Raw genomic sequence first — 14,711 nt, 5'->3', positions numbered from 1 at the left:
AGGAAGAACTCTTTTTTTCCACATTCCCACCTAATCTAACTCCTAGGACTGAGCTGCCTGAATTTCATAATACGTACCAACTTGCTTTCATACCCTGCAGAAAAATCTAAGTAACAATAAGTTCAGAACTATTTTTAAATTAAAAATGTGTGTGTTATTATATTTTCAGCATATGAATAAAATCTGGTTTCATTAATTTGACAGTTTCTAAAATCTGCAGGTTCTGTGGACCACTAACATTTCCAAAGCTTTTTTTTTTTTTTAATAGTTTATATTTACAATTTTAAAGTGTACACTTATTTTTGAAAGAAACTATTAAAAAGATTTTTAGTAATTATTCCTGCACTTCAGGTTTCATTGCCTTGAAGTTACTGAAAGGATAACTTTTCTCTTTGTTCTGTTTTCTCAACACTTGCTAGTACAGATAAACCTCAATTCATTCTCACGTAAGGCACAAGTCAATGCCTCGATCGCCTCTCTTCCCTAAGAGACCTTTCCTTCCCAATTTACCTACAAGGTCCTTTTCTTCCTTCTCAATTGTGTTTTACATTTTGTTTTTTCATCTCCTCTTCACATCCATTGCTCCTTTCTTTCTTCACATAGAGTTCTAAAATGGCTATAATCCATTATGCCAAATGGAAAGGGTTTAAAAATTTGTCATTATTTATTTAAACACTGAAAATGGTGTCTTTGCTAAAAGAAAAAAAAAAAAATCCATGCGAAGCACATGCTTCCTATAGATGAGTTTTTAATCAAAATGCTAAACAACTTCCAAGTGAAACATTTTTACATGGCCTCAGAGCATTTTGGAAATTGTAGTTGTGGAACCTTGTGTCCTCAGTAGCCTCAACACAGTAAGCGTCCCATTATTTAATACTGTGGCAGAACCTCTTGCACTTGATCTATCACCGAAGGCAAATACCCAACCAAACAAACACATATTTCATTGCAAAGGGATATTAAAAGTAACTCCAGAAGGAAAACCAAAGCATAAGCTCCATGGGAGCCAACGTACAGAATGTCTTGGGCTGTAGCAAGAAGTTTACTCTGCAGCAACTTTGCTCATTGAGCTGCCAGATAACACAAGCACAAAGAATGCAGCAACAACAGCCCAGGGGTCACAAGGAACAGCAGCGCTTGTTTGTTTTGCAGTTTCCTTGCCAATAACACAATAATGAAGACAAGAAGTAATGTTAAACCAGTATCTAAGTTGACATGTTTGTAAACTTTTACAATTAGATGACTTATTAAGAAAAAAAAATCACTTTAAGAACAGCTTAAATCAATTACTTGTACAACATTAACATCCCAAATTTCAAGCAAAAGTGCTGCCCCCTGTGCCTTGAAGATATATTAAGAGAGAGAATATGTTAAAAGAGACTTTTAAAAAGTCTCTTTCTTTTTCAGATATATTAACAGAGAACCTATACAAGTAAATCTACAATCTCATTTCAGTTGAGCCTTTGTGGTCTCATGCTACAGAAACACAAATACACAGCAAATCTGGGCTAAAAGTCATGATTTGGATGTAAGATCCTGCATATAAGCTGGGAGAGAGTTTTCACACCAAGGCTCTGCAAATACATAATGCATAAGACAATGCGACATTTAACATACGTTTGCCTGTGTATGTTGTACAAACCTAGACATTCTAATTATTTTCCTGCCTACCAGGATAGATGACTTGACAGTGACAACCATAAAGCGCAGTAGTGAGATCGTGTTCACTGACAGGAGGCACTAAGATGATCTTACCAAACTCATGCAGACAGCCACCGATAAATCCTCACCGCAGTAATTAATACTGCTTAGGAGACTAAGCAGTGAAAGCAGTGTAATAGCTTTCAGTGAGGTTTTTTTTGTACTTAATAAAAAATACTGTGCAACTTGGACCAGTTCTCTCACAGTTCTTAGTAGATGCCACGACTGAGAAACAAGACATTACAAATCAAGTTAGACAAAAGCTGTCAAGGAGGCCCAGTACCACTCCTTCCCTCCAGTTATTCAAAACTAGAGAAAACTTTTCCCAGCACCTCTTTCACTAGACAAGGACATTTTTTGCCCCTTAGTGGGAGAGAAAAAAAAAATCAGCTGAAAATAGCACTTCACAATTAAAATCCTCCCTGAGCTATACTTCTGAGTATTTAGAGTATATAGAGTATTTACTCAAAAGCACTAAAGGGGGTGAGATGCATGAGTCTCATTAGAGAATACACAGACTTCTGCATTAAACTAATATTCTCGTCTTTCCCCCATTCATATTAGGACACAGAATGAGCAACTGTCATCTAAGTGGCAACAGTAATAAATAATAAAAAAAAATAATGCTAGTGCAAGCACAGGAAACTATCCACAGAGTATAGAAGGTATATTTATTATTCCCTTGACATTTGCCACATAGGCTATATTGGTCAAGTAAGGAAATAAAGCACAAAACCCAAATCCCACTGTCCCCATAATGACTAAATTATAATATTTTGTGCAAAGCTATTAAGACCATTTAATATGATCCTCCTAGAGTTCCAAACAAGTGTTTCACATTTTGCCTACTTACAAATACATTAAAACAGATCCTAGCTAAATTATTGTTTTGGTTACTTTGGAGTCTGTTCATTAGCAGAACTCCTACCTTCCTCATGCATTATTAAAATTACTTTCTTAATGAATCTTTCCACCCATGGAAATACATTATTGACACAACTCAAACACAAGTATATACTATGTCAGGAATGCTAAATTATCTTCATTACACAGCAATGCAGAATGGAAACTAAAGCTACAGCACTGCATCATTTAATACAGCATGACAGGCTAAATGGTCCCACTCCAGTAAGTCAGTCTAGAAATCAAGGATTTCAAAAAGAAGAGCACCTATTGATTTAATACAGGAATCCAACAGGTTTACACAAAAAGAGAGATTTGTAACTCCTTGACTTCTCTGAAATTCAGGAAGATAGGGAAATAGATTTTTTCCTTGAGGAAAACAGAACAGCTGAAGAGAGAATGCATGAAGAAAAACAGCTTATTTTGATCATTCACCCTTCCCATATCAAACATCATACAAACATCACAGAATCACATATCCAAAGCCAAAAGCCAAATATATTAATGCAAGAAAGAGTTAAAGAGTTATATTAAATAATACACTCTCTGCTTTAATCCCACCTATTAGAGCAGAAGTTCCAGGTAAGTACCTAAAGTTAGGTGGCATATATCTGAATGCCAAGAAACCCATTGAAAAATGAAAGCAAGGCTCTTGCACAAAAATAACATGTATGAAAGTAATCTTGGCTGAGGGCCCAACCTGGAGCTCATACATTGGTGTGGCTCTAGTGAAGCATGCAGAACTAGCTTATGGCATGAATAATCCCATCCTTAATATGCACAGTAGAAGCTTGCAACCTGTAAATATGAATTCAAGTTTATTTTGTCGTATAGTGCATCAGGAACAAGTATGAAACACATAACCAATGAAAAAATCATGGTGGAGCTTTTATTTTTTTAGCCCTTCGCTAAGGAGAACAAATTTACTTCTACAGTCATTTCTGAGATATGTCTGTATGCCATGTATTGAGACTGCATCAAGATCAGAAAGCTATGTAAAATACAATGTACTCATACTCATATATATACACATATATATGCGTATATACACACACACATGCATGCATATACACATATACAGGAACTTGCCTTAAGTTTATCCTAACATTTCTCTTTTTAATATAAAAGGAAAAAGAAAGTTACAGCCATCTCATTAACAACTAGGATAGATTTTCCAGATACACATTTTAGTAGCAGAATTCTCTGCAACTTGCTTGCAGTAAAGTCCTGAGGAACTTACTCACAGGGTCTTCCTTCCACCTCTGTCATTTGTGAGTCCACAGCTTATTAAACTACACCATATGTTTTTATGACAGAACACCCAAGTCTAACAAATAAGATTGTTAGACAATACTAGGGAACACCAAGTCCCTTAATTTACACTATTGTCTTTTAATAAGAACAGATGGTTCAAAAGGGAATGCAAACATTCCCTTATGAGATGCCAGCTTAATGGCTGCCACTTATTCAGTTGCTGAACTTTTTCAGCTGAGCAGAATAAAAGAAACACAGCTCTACGCATGTTGAGGATTCCTCAGCAAGCTATGGTGTTCAGTTAGAAAACTCTAATTTAGAATTCTCTTTCTTTTAATCATATGCACTTGTCAAAGGTGGTGCAGCTAATAAACATTCTGTACAGATTTAATAGGCTCCACCTAACACAAAAAGCTGAACTGCAGAAAAAAAAAAAAAAAAAAAAAAAGGATGGAAATTTATTTTGTGATCTGAAATCAAACCTCATCTCACAGGTTTTTGGCAGTTGTTCCCAAGCTGAATGATTGGGCAGAGGGAGAATCATCGTTACATGACGCCAAGAAAAAACAAAGCTGAGCTGAGTGTGACATGTTTCTGATGAAGTTACAAGAGAAAAGAAAGAGCAACTATTCAAAGAAAAGGAAAAGTGTTCATTTGATAACAACAGTGTGGGTACTGGTTCATTACCTACTCTTAGGTCAGAAATGGGAAGAGTTTCTAATAATCAAAAGAAAGGTGTCTGAATGTGTGTCTCAATGTAATTAATCTGCCTTATATGGCGCATTATATATCTACTAAGTAGATTCCATGACAGGGTCACCTAGAAATAACTTGTGCTATTCAGTGCTACAGAATCTATCAATTTTATATTCAAAGCTTCAGGCAGGTCTCTCACCAGCATACACCATCCTCACTAAGTCCACCTCATTCTCATCTACATTATTAGGTAGGAAAACCCCACAGCCTGATGTTTTACACATGCTCACCCCTTTCCCAGCTCTTATCTTCATGTCTGTGGAAGCGGCTGCGTAGTTATCACAATTATCTGCTTTAGCAGATACATATAGTTAGAAGTCATTCTATCACTGCTCTACAGTGATTAATATTAAAGCTACGGAAATTTTCTGATAGTTAATTCTCAACCTGCCAGCTATAACCAGAGCCTAGTGTGAGCAAAACCTCTCCTGAATGCTTAAACAGTCTGCATGCAGTAAGGATGTGCCTGTTCCTGCCGCTGCAGCAAGACCGCAAGAGATTTTCTCAATGTGCACTCTGCATAAAAACAGGAATCTGAAGGAGCAAACGTTACAGCATGCATCACCTCTTAGAGGAACGAAACACTAGACGTGTAATCCTAAAGAAATCCAAACCAGACCACAGGGGAACATGGCAAGATGCTTATGCCTTACTCTATCAGAATGTGTATGGCATAGAGATACGTCTGAGATGATAAATGTATAATTACAAGGGATGAAGCAAAACAACCTACAACCAGAGGGGAGTGAAATATTCTGACTGGCAGAGGAGATACGCAGGAACAAGGATGGTTAGCTACAGGAGTGCTAAAAGAGCTTAATGTAGCTAAATATTAGACCCCCAAGAGAGAAGCTTTATATTGTGTTTAATTCGACCTGAAGCCTGGACTGCCACCAAAAAAAGAATTACATCCCTTTCTTCCCCCCCCCCCCCCCCCCCCCAAAATTCAGCAACCCACTGCACTCTCTCACCTGTGCTGCATCTAAAGATTGTGCAAGCCATAACCATCTGTCTTCTAAGAAATCAACTCACTGATGTAAGGGAGGACATATTAATATAGCCACATATCCTGCTTTACCAGAGGGCAATCAAAAAGCTGCCTTTGGGCAACAGTCTGCGGCTAGATTACATTAAGTACAATGAGGAACTACACTCTGGAACTGAGCAGCTGCATGTTTCACTCATTTCACCCTTGAATTTGTATCATCTGACTTAAATTTTCAGATCTGGATGGTTGTACACATGAGAGACCATACTGGTTATTAAGACATTTTCCTCATTTAGTCCCAAAACTATAATGAAAAGCTGTCAGATATATCAAGGGATGTCAAAGCTCCCAAGGAAATAACTAGCATGGCCAAAAGCATAAACTGTGAAATTCTCTTCTTGCATATCATGCAAAAGCTAAGCACTGAAATGTTAAGTCCTCAGGTATATATACACAAAGATTTAAAGTACCGACTGCATATGTAGTTCAAGGAAAAAGGAAATGTAAATGTTGTACAAGCAAAGGCAATAAAAGAAAAAAAGAAAAAAAAAAAAAAACACCATGAAGTTTGCTAGGCAGATAAATGGTTTACTGTATAGTTTTCATGTTAGCCTTAGCAAACAAGCACACACAGTTCAGCAGTGGGATCAGAGATCATCCGGTGTTGAAACTGCTAGTGCTCCTGCTGCCTGAACTTTGGATATGGAATGATGATTTGACAGTTCTGATTTAGTATTGATAAAGCACTACGAACTAATTAATATCAGAATACCGCTATGAAGTGAAATTACATTATTCCCATGAAATAGTGTTGAAATGGAGATACTAGAAGACTAGTTCAAACAATGCTTTCTGAATTTCACATGTATACTGTAGACTTGCTTTCATAGGCACAGAAGTCATACATACGTACTGCAGCAAGCTGAACTCACCACATTGATCATTTTTTTCTATGCCCGTATAAAGATTAAGAACATGACAGCTGAGAAGCACAAAAAAATGAAAAATAACCTAGCATTTTCAGGTTTTGCACACAGTTGAATACTATATAACACAAAAGAGTGCTTAAAACACATTAACCTTCCTGCCAAATCTCTATTGTGAAGTCACTATGCAAACAATTATGCATATAAAAAAAAGAAGCCTTTCAAAAGACCTTCTATGCTTATCAGATTAGTTCTGGCAACATACGAGGAGGTCCTATCCATGCAGTAATTCCTCTAAAATTCATCATTTTCTTCTCCAAAAGTGCGATGAGCATATAGATGTAGCATCTTCCCTCTCAAGTATGTCAGACTTCCTTTCTTGCCTTCACACATAGAGACTGTGTGATTATTCTGTGCAGGGTTTGCTGTGTGAGATGGCTGCCATTACAATTGGAGGAGATGAAAATTGCATAATACTAGATGCATTCTCCCCCTTTCCACTCCAGATTTCAAGTCCACATTCAGGGACAAAAAAAAATAAAATACTTATGTTATAATTAAGGACAGCAGAAAGTGACATGCAAGAGAGGAAGGACTTAGAACAAAAGACTATTTGCCTCAGGCACCTGAAACATGTATTTTTTGCAGATAAACATGCACATACAACTAAAAGCATGACAAAAAAATTTACAGCAGTGTTCAAACTTTGTTAAGAATGATCAATACAGAGAGAAGAAGGAAATAGCACAAGCAAAACTTGAAAATGCTATCTGTATTGTCGTGGGTGAATCTGTATACACAAAACATGAATTCTGTTTTGCTTTTATGAACTCCCTCTATTTTTGTGTTTAACAGCTGCTTTTCACTCTCATGGTATATTGAGCTGTGTTCCTTCCATTAAAAAGAAGAGCAATAACAACTAGTGATTTGTCAGGTAAAGATACACACACAAAAAAAAAAAAAAAAAACTAAGAGCAAGCAAGTAATGAGTACAGTTACTTCAGCACAATAATGGCTTTTCTGTGTTAAGTTTGGAGATCAATCACTTCCACAGCAACAGAAAAGGAGTCCAGGCCCTAATGCTGCCTTTTGCAGTCATTGGAGGGCTGAGGGGAAAGACATACAGACAGCAGTGCCAAGCTGAAGAAATCCTGAGAGATGGGGCTTTCCTAGCAGGCAGGAAAACCTCAGATTTGGGAATTAACCTGGGTTCTTGGGAAGTGGTTTACACAGACAAGAGTCAGCACAGAGTCCATGACGCATGGTCATAGGATGTGCCACAGCAGCAAAAAAAATAAACCGGGGAACCTACATTTGTAATATAGGCTAAATTATGCAAAACTGAGACAAGAAACCCATGTTGAACCTACCCTTCTACTTGTTTACTTTACCTCTCAATCAATAGGTACTTGTTAAAGCATCAATCCATCTTGGAGGTGAAGCTCTGGAAAAAAAAAAAAAAACAGTATAAAGCAGCACAGAACCTTAGGCCTGGGGCCTGCAGGGGACACGGTCCCTGGCCTGGAAGGTTAACAACAGGGCACCTATACTCAGAGAGCACACTGAGGAAAAAAACATTAGCCTCTACAAAACTCAATGAAACGTGGAAGCTGTAGTTTACATGGCCCAAACCTGCTGAGCACAGAGGGCTCACTCCCCCAGGAGGAGGCAGGGGTAACCACGGCCCTGCAGCTCAGCTTGCTGTGTCTTCCACCCTTCACCCTTCCCTCACTGCCGCCCCCACTGCTTCATGTCTGGGGGAGGACCCACATCTGCCAGGGGATCAAGGCAGTGAGCCTGACCTGCTTTTAAAAAGCCTCTAATGATACAAAGTGCATTCCCCAAAACTTGCATTCCCCCAGGAACTGCTTTGGTTCTCTGAAAGATTGGGATCTAGCTGCAGAGACCTATTAGTCACTGCTCTGACAACAGTGCTGTGTCAAAAAAAACACAAATTGCCAGGTTGAGATCTACATCAAAGCCAAGGACAAAACAGTCACCTGGGAAGATCTAACTTCCCTAGGGCAGGTAAACTGAATTCACACTCAGAGTGTCTTTAGGATAGTTGGTAACCCCTTTCTGTCAGACAAGGCGCTCCTAACACACCCAAAAGAACACTCACAACACAAAATGCCTTCTATGCAAAAGGCAGGGGAGCAGAAAAACTTCTCACAAGGGGGGGACTATTCATTATCAAGGGCTACATTGTATGGAAAAGCCATGTGTTCCTTAGAAAAATATCTACAGATTATTGTGTTATATATCTACAGAAATTACATAATCACAGTTAAACTGAGGTCACTTCACAGCAAAATCTGAGGCCTTATGCTCAAATGGGAGCAAAACTAGGAGAGTCTAAACTTTGATACAAAGAGTATTTGGTTACACATATGGGCTTCTGTGCAAGACAACAAAGAGTCTTACGAACCTGAGTACATCCCACCATGCAGATACATCAGATCTGCATAGCAGAAACAGAGCAGCTGCTCTGCCTCCACATGTGACTCCTTACAGACATGGGCAGTCATGCAGGTTCAGCAGATCTTAATGAAACACTTTGGAGATATGCTGTTAAGAAACAGCATTGGCAGCAGCCATGTGCATAAATATTACTCCTCTTTCAGAAAAGAGGAAACTCTTCACAGAATGGGAGTTAGACAGCTGATGTTCGCAATGCCATCTCCAGAGAGCACACAGATGACAGGCTGTAACCCACAGCCCCGTGATGCTCTAAAAGCATGCATCAGACACTCTTCTTTAAAGAATGTATATAGTAAAAAACAGTTAATGGGACTATATATTTTAATTTTAAAGTGTCTCAGCACTGATGGATTAAATAAACGGCACCATAAAAATGTCATTCATCTTTCTTTCAGGTCCATTGAATATTTCTGAGTTCCCATTGCTACCAGAAGTCTTAAATTAAAAAGGAAGATTTGAATTAAATCAGATTCTCCCTCAGACATATTTTCTCCACGTCTGTCAAACAGACATGCTTGAAGGTTTATTTTAAAGTGAATCAGTGAAGGCAAAATAGCTTTTGGCCAGATAAATAAACCCTTTAAATAATAAAGTGCAGAGTGCTATCCTGACCTGACTTCATTTCCCTGAACCATGAAAAGTACCTCTGATTTCTGTTGCTTTCCCACAGGTGACCTTTGTTTCATTCAGATTTAGTGGCTACACCTATGCAAAGCACGAGGTAATTAAGGCAATCTTAAGAATGTATACAAATATTTAACATGCTTCAATCACACTTGAAAACATTTTTACAGATTTTATGCAAATCCAGGTAGGTAAGAATTGTTATAACTTAGGATCAAAGTGATCTACAGTCTAAGATGTGGGAAAGGAAGCATACAGGAAAATTAAAAGAGAATGAGTTTCTTCTTTTTTTCCTTGGTTATACTTCCATCAAACTTTATTAATTTCAAAGGAAATTGTTCGCTATTTAAAGGCCATTACTGAGGGGAGAAAGGAACTTGCTGAGCTGCAAAATAATTAGCAACTTATTTCCTTCTTTCTTTGGGGGAAAAAAATCACATAAATACCAATGTCAATGCAGACTGACACATTCTCATACACTATATGTTAGATATTTCTTGAGTTACCAGTATGAAAGCATGGTACAATGTTTTGACTCAGGTCATAACAGTCTACCCTGGGAGCTTTCACTTCTTGCTGTGCACTTTGATTCCTTGTAGCAATACGACTTCAAACATTTCTGTAAATCTTCAAATCCATCCAGATTACACTTTTCTTCTCTCTCTTCTCCATTTTAACTCATGCATGTCCCAACAATACTGTACTTCTCTAGTTTAAAAGGAACTTTGAAGAGCATTGAGGATTTTAGCTGATGATGCCAAATCTTGTCTGGAGTTTTTGCTTTTGGAATATCATGAGAGCTGCTTTGAAAATGTGGAACTACCAGCACCAGATCCATGCCTCATTGCTGCTCCTGCCAATAACTGCATCTACCACCATCCCCATGTACTTCTGCAGGCTTCATTTTGATTCCATCTCAGTATCCTCTCCTGTAACTTTTTTATGAGTAAATTTATGTGAATCAGGATTGCAATCCATATTTAAAATCCCACTGACAATTAGACAGATGTTACAAACCTCTCCATCTTTATGCATACAAGTGCGTACATATTTAGTTTCCAGACTGCAGACAGAAGTATTTTAATAAGAAACTTAGGTCATACACGTCCAAAAAGTATTCCATAATTAACACAGTTTTAATTTGTTTGTCTGAAATAAAAATGCTAGTTCTGCCAGAAGTTAGATCTAATGATTGCTGTTACAGTTTGCAATCAAACTCATAGGTTACAGAGACACAAATGAGTTTAAAGCCAAATTTTAATCTGATCATGCTACATCTTACGGACACTATTAAGAATGTCCTACAATTCTGTCAAACTGTGCTGTTTTAGAGGCAGTTTCACAAACAGGGTATCTATCCCTTTTTTTTTTTTAAGTAAAATCTTAAATGGGCCAATTATTTCTAAGACTAAGAGAAAATATGCTCTCCACCCGTATCAAAAGAGCATACATGTCTTCTGTAAGACCTGAAGGCATGATGCTTGAGATCAAGAACTTAATGGTTCTTGAACCTTTTGGCAAGAAAGAGGCCTTTGTACCAACATTATCTTATTACATATAGATAATAGACATGCATATAGACTTTTGTCCATAACGCACACTGAGAAAACCTGCCTTATTCCACACAGCTGCACAGAATACATATGCAGTTAAATACTGCTCTAAGGGGTTTAAGTTTTTTGTTTGTTTGTTTGTTTTGTTTTGTTTTGTTTTCCTGTAGTCTATTTCATCCCTATGAATACAGCAACAAAATGTGCTTTTCCTTTTACTCCCCTTCCTAACCTCTTTTAACTATTCTGATATGGAATGGTACATTTATACAAAATATAACGCATTTTAAAATCCTTTCCATCTTTCTCAAGAGGGTTTCTTTTTTTCAGACCTTTTCTCACATGTTCTTAATGTCAGTGCTTTCTTTCTGACTCTAGCTCTCACACCTGTCTTTCCATTTCCCCTTCCAAACACACATGTGGGCATCTCTTTGTTGCTCCCATTGTCCTTCTATCAGCTCCCAGCCATCTTCTGCTCCCCATTCTCCAACAGTTTCTCCACCTCTGTCTCTTCTTATCATGCCCTTCTCTACACCATTTCTGGCTCTGACTGCAAGCAAAAAGTGCAGCACATCCATCTGAGGATACAGGTTTTCATGTATTCAGGGTGATCTATGGCCTGAGTCAGCTACCGGAAGGCATGAAGCTGGACGTGGGACAGTGGGAGAGCATTATTCCCACAGTGCCCCAGAGCACTCCCATGAAGCCAGTGACATCTTCTAATGTCACTAAACTTCTGAATTTTAGACTTCATAATGAAATGTGACAACAGCATTCCTTTAGTTGTGAGACAATACCAAAGGTACATTAGGGCAGGATTTGCATGATCATATTGTTTTAAAACTGACCTAACAGAATTTCTCATTTTTTAAATCTGCAGATGTCTGCACTGATACAACTATATGTCACTTCACACTATGCCATAAATACCTTGAACACGACTTCAAATACCTGAATGCAAGTACATTCATTCATACTGTACAATTCCTAAGCTCATGACTGGATTAGATTATTTCATATACCCATCTCATACAACCATATACCATTTCATATGCCCATCTGTGAAAGATAATCTAAAGCTAGTACCCTATTATCACTAACTTCTTTTGAGACTATCAACTCAAGAAGGAGAACATGGGACAGTAGAAATAGGTTAAAAAAACATGTTGCACCAAGGCAGTTTGAGGTTAAGTTGTAAGACTGAGATGTGTTTATTTACAGATCAGAATACACTGACTTTACCAGTGAAACAAAATAAGCCGTTATTTCTTTTTACTGGTGGAATATATCCTAGATGTCAGGGGCCTGATGTATCCTTCACAATTCAGTGGCTCCCAAATCTCACACAGACGGTATGCTGGAACTGCAGCTGTCACTTTACTCAAAAGACCACAGCGAAGCAAGAATCTTACAACTGCTTTGTATTAAAAGATGGATATAGAGGAAAATTCCATTGAAAAATACATGAAGCTGTGTCAACTGACATCAGATGAGTTTCACTTCACAAAAGGAACTCATTAGCTGACCCAGGAGACAGAAAATTGAATGCTCATTAAAAAGTCTTTTGATATCTATGTTGCTAACCAGCCGTGTCTCCTAAGCACCTACATTTCTGCTCCAGAACCTGACCAGAGCTGCCTGCGTTCAAGCAGCCTTACACAATTAGTCATGGCCATACAGAAAGAATTAGGGCTCATGAGACAAAACTTCAGAAACCTTTAGAGATAAAACAGCAAACAAAATGGGTCTTGGACAACGCACAGGTTTTAAGGAACCTTTAGGCACCAGGTTCCTCCAGCGGCCCTGGCTCTGGTTTTAGGCCAGAGCAGCCTAACGGCAGGGCTGGAGGGTCTGTCAAGTCTCACAGCTGAGCATCCTGGTAGTACTGCTACCTTGGGCATGAGACCAGCAACGTGGTCCCAGAGGGGTTCTGCCCCACCAATGCTGCAAAGGAAAGGGAACCACTGCCACCAAACATTTAGTGACATTTTGGAATGAAAAGGCTAGTGCAGATACCTAATGCTTCACGACTCCAGACAGCAAGTAAGTACCTAAATTCCCTGAGAGTGCATGTCCCATCATAAGCCTGGTAGCTTCTTCTATGAGCTAGCTACCTTAGGACATATCCTCTTCATTTGCTGAGGCTTGAAAAAGCCTACTCTCAGCATCCTTGGAGCTGGCTCTCAACACTGGCAGCTCCAATACACAGGAAACCAGACACAAAGCCAAGTACATGTTGTGATGCATGTGCTATGAGAAATGAATAAACTTCATTCCACAGATATTTTGAGAATGGCTCAAAAGGTCAAAAAGCATAGGCTTCTCTGATAGAAACGCCACACTGCGCTCTTACTAGTACACTGGTATTCACTCAGTGTGTTCATCTATCTTCACTTTCAACAGAAAGTAAAGTTCATAGAATCACAGAATGGTTTGGGCTAGAAGATCATCTAGTTCCAACCCCCCTGCCATAGGCAGGGATGCCACCCACTAGATCAAATTCTTAGATTTTATTCTTAAAGATGAGTGTTTTCACCAAACTGTTTCTCAGGACACCTCTGCAGTATCATTTGTTATTTTATTATTTTAACTGTGCAGTAGTTGGTTAGGAAATAATGAAAGCTGAAAGTACAGTGACACAATGTCCCATCATAACTATGAACATATGCTAATGCCAGCAAGATAAACATTGCATAGTATGTGTTGGAGAATCCTGAAGAAAATCTCAGAAAAAGCAGAATCCCTCACAAGTCTAATCAATGGACAGTCTGCTGATCATCTATTCTTCTTTCAAAATTCTATTGACTGTGGCACTGACCATGTGAAATGGTCAATGTTGATGCAAGTTACATTAAAAAGGAAACAAAATGCAAGTATGAGGAGTGTTTAAAGACTCTGTTAGCTAGACAGATGGCCAGAGAGATACATGGGCTTAAGTTCTTCATTTGTAAATAAAACCAGTATCATAGCTTTAACTTTATGAAGATGACAGGAGCTACAGGTATTAAGATAGCAAAACAAATCGAAGCAATTTAAAGCATAAATGGAATTATTTCCAAATGAAATTTGGTCAAATATGTAAATATTGGCCTCAGTTAATCCAATCGTCTCTAACTGAAAATAGTGGAATGATACTTGCAAAATACAACCATATAAAGGAATTTATACTGCACTTTCTCTTTAATTAGGCTTATGTCATCTCATCAATTTACATAGTCTTGAGGTGAAGAGGAACAGACTAAATGTAGAAACCTTTATTGTATGTAATTTCAGTCAGAATACAAATCAGCAACAAAACGAAAATGTTTATGCAATAATCTACTGAAACTTGCCAAGTACAACAATAAAAAATTCAGCAGTTCTGACCAATTGACTTGGAAGTAAAAATAATCTACGCAGGAAAGTCTCAAAATCACCCTAGGCCACTCAGCCTTCATCTCACAATTTAATAATTTCTCACTAGAGAACATTATCTAGTTGATCACAAGCATATTGTATCATTAGACACTGAAATCACTGAAGTTTGAG

At 38.1% G+C, this 14,711-nt stretch overlaps 1 protein-coding gene across 1 annotated transcript in view; it reads right to left on the bottom strand.

Moving 5' to 3' along the window:
• The window catches only part of PARP8 (poly(ADP-ribose) polymerase family member 8), a 108,947-nt gene that overhangs the window by 79,271 nt on the left and 14,965 nt on the right, over positions 1-14,711 (bottom strand). The gene's annotated exons all lie outside the window — the stretch shown is intronic.

The sequence above is a fragment of the Aythya ferina genome (genome assembly GCF_964211825.1).
Source record: "Aythya ferina genome assembly, chromosome: Z".
Lineage (NCBI taxonomy): Eukaryota > Metazoa > Chordata > Aves > Anseriformes > Anatidae > Aythya > Aythya ferina.
Note: the sequence above shows the minus strand (reverse complement) of the source record. Positions and strands in the feature narration are given on the sequence as shown.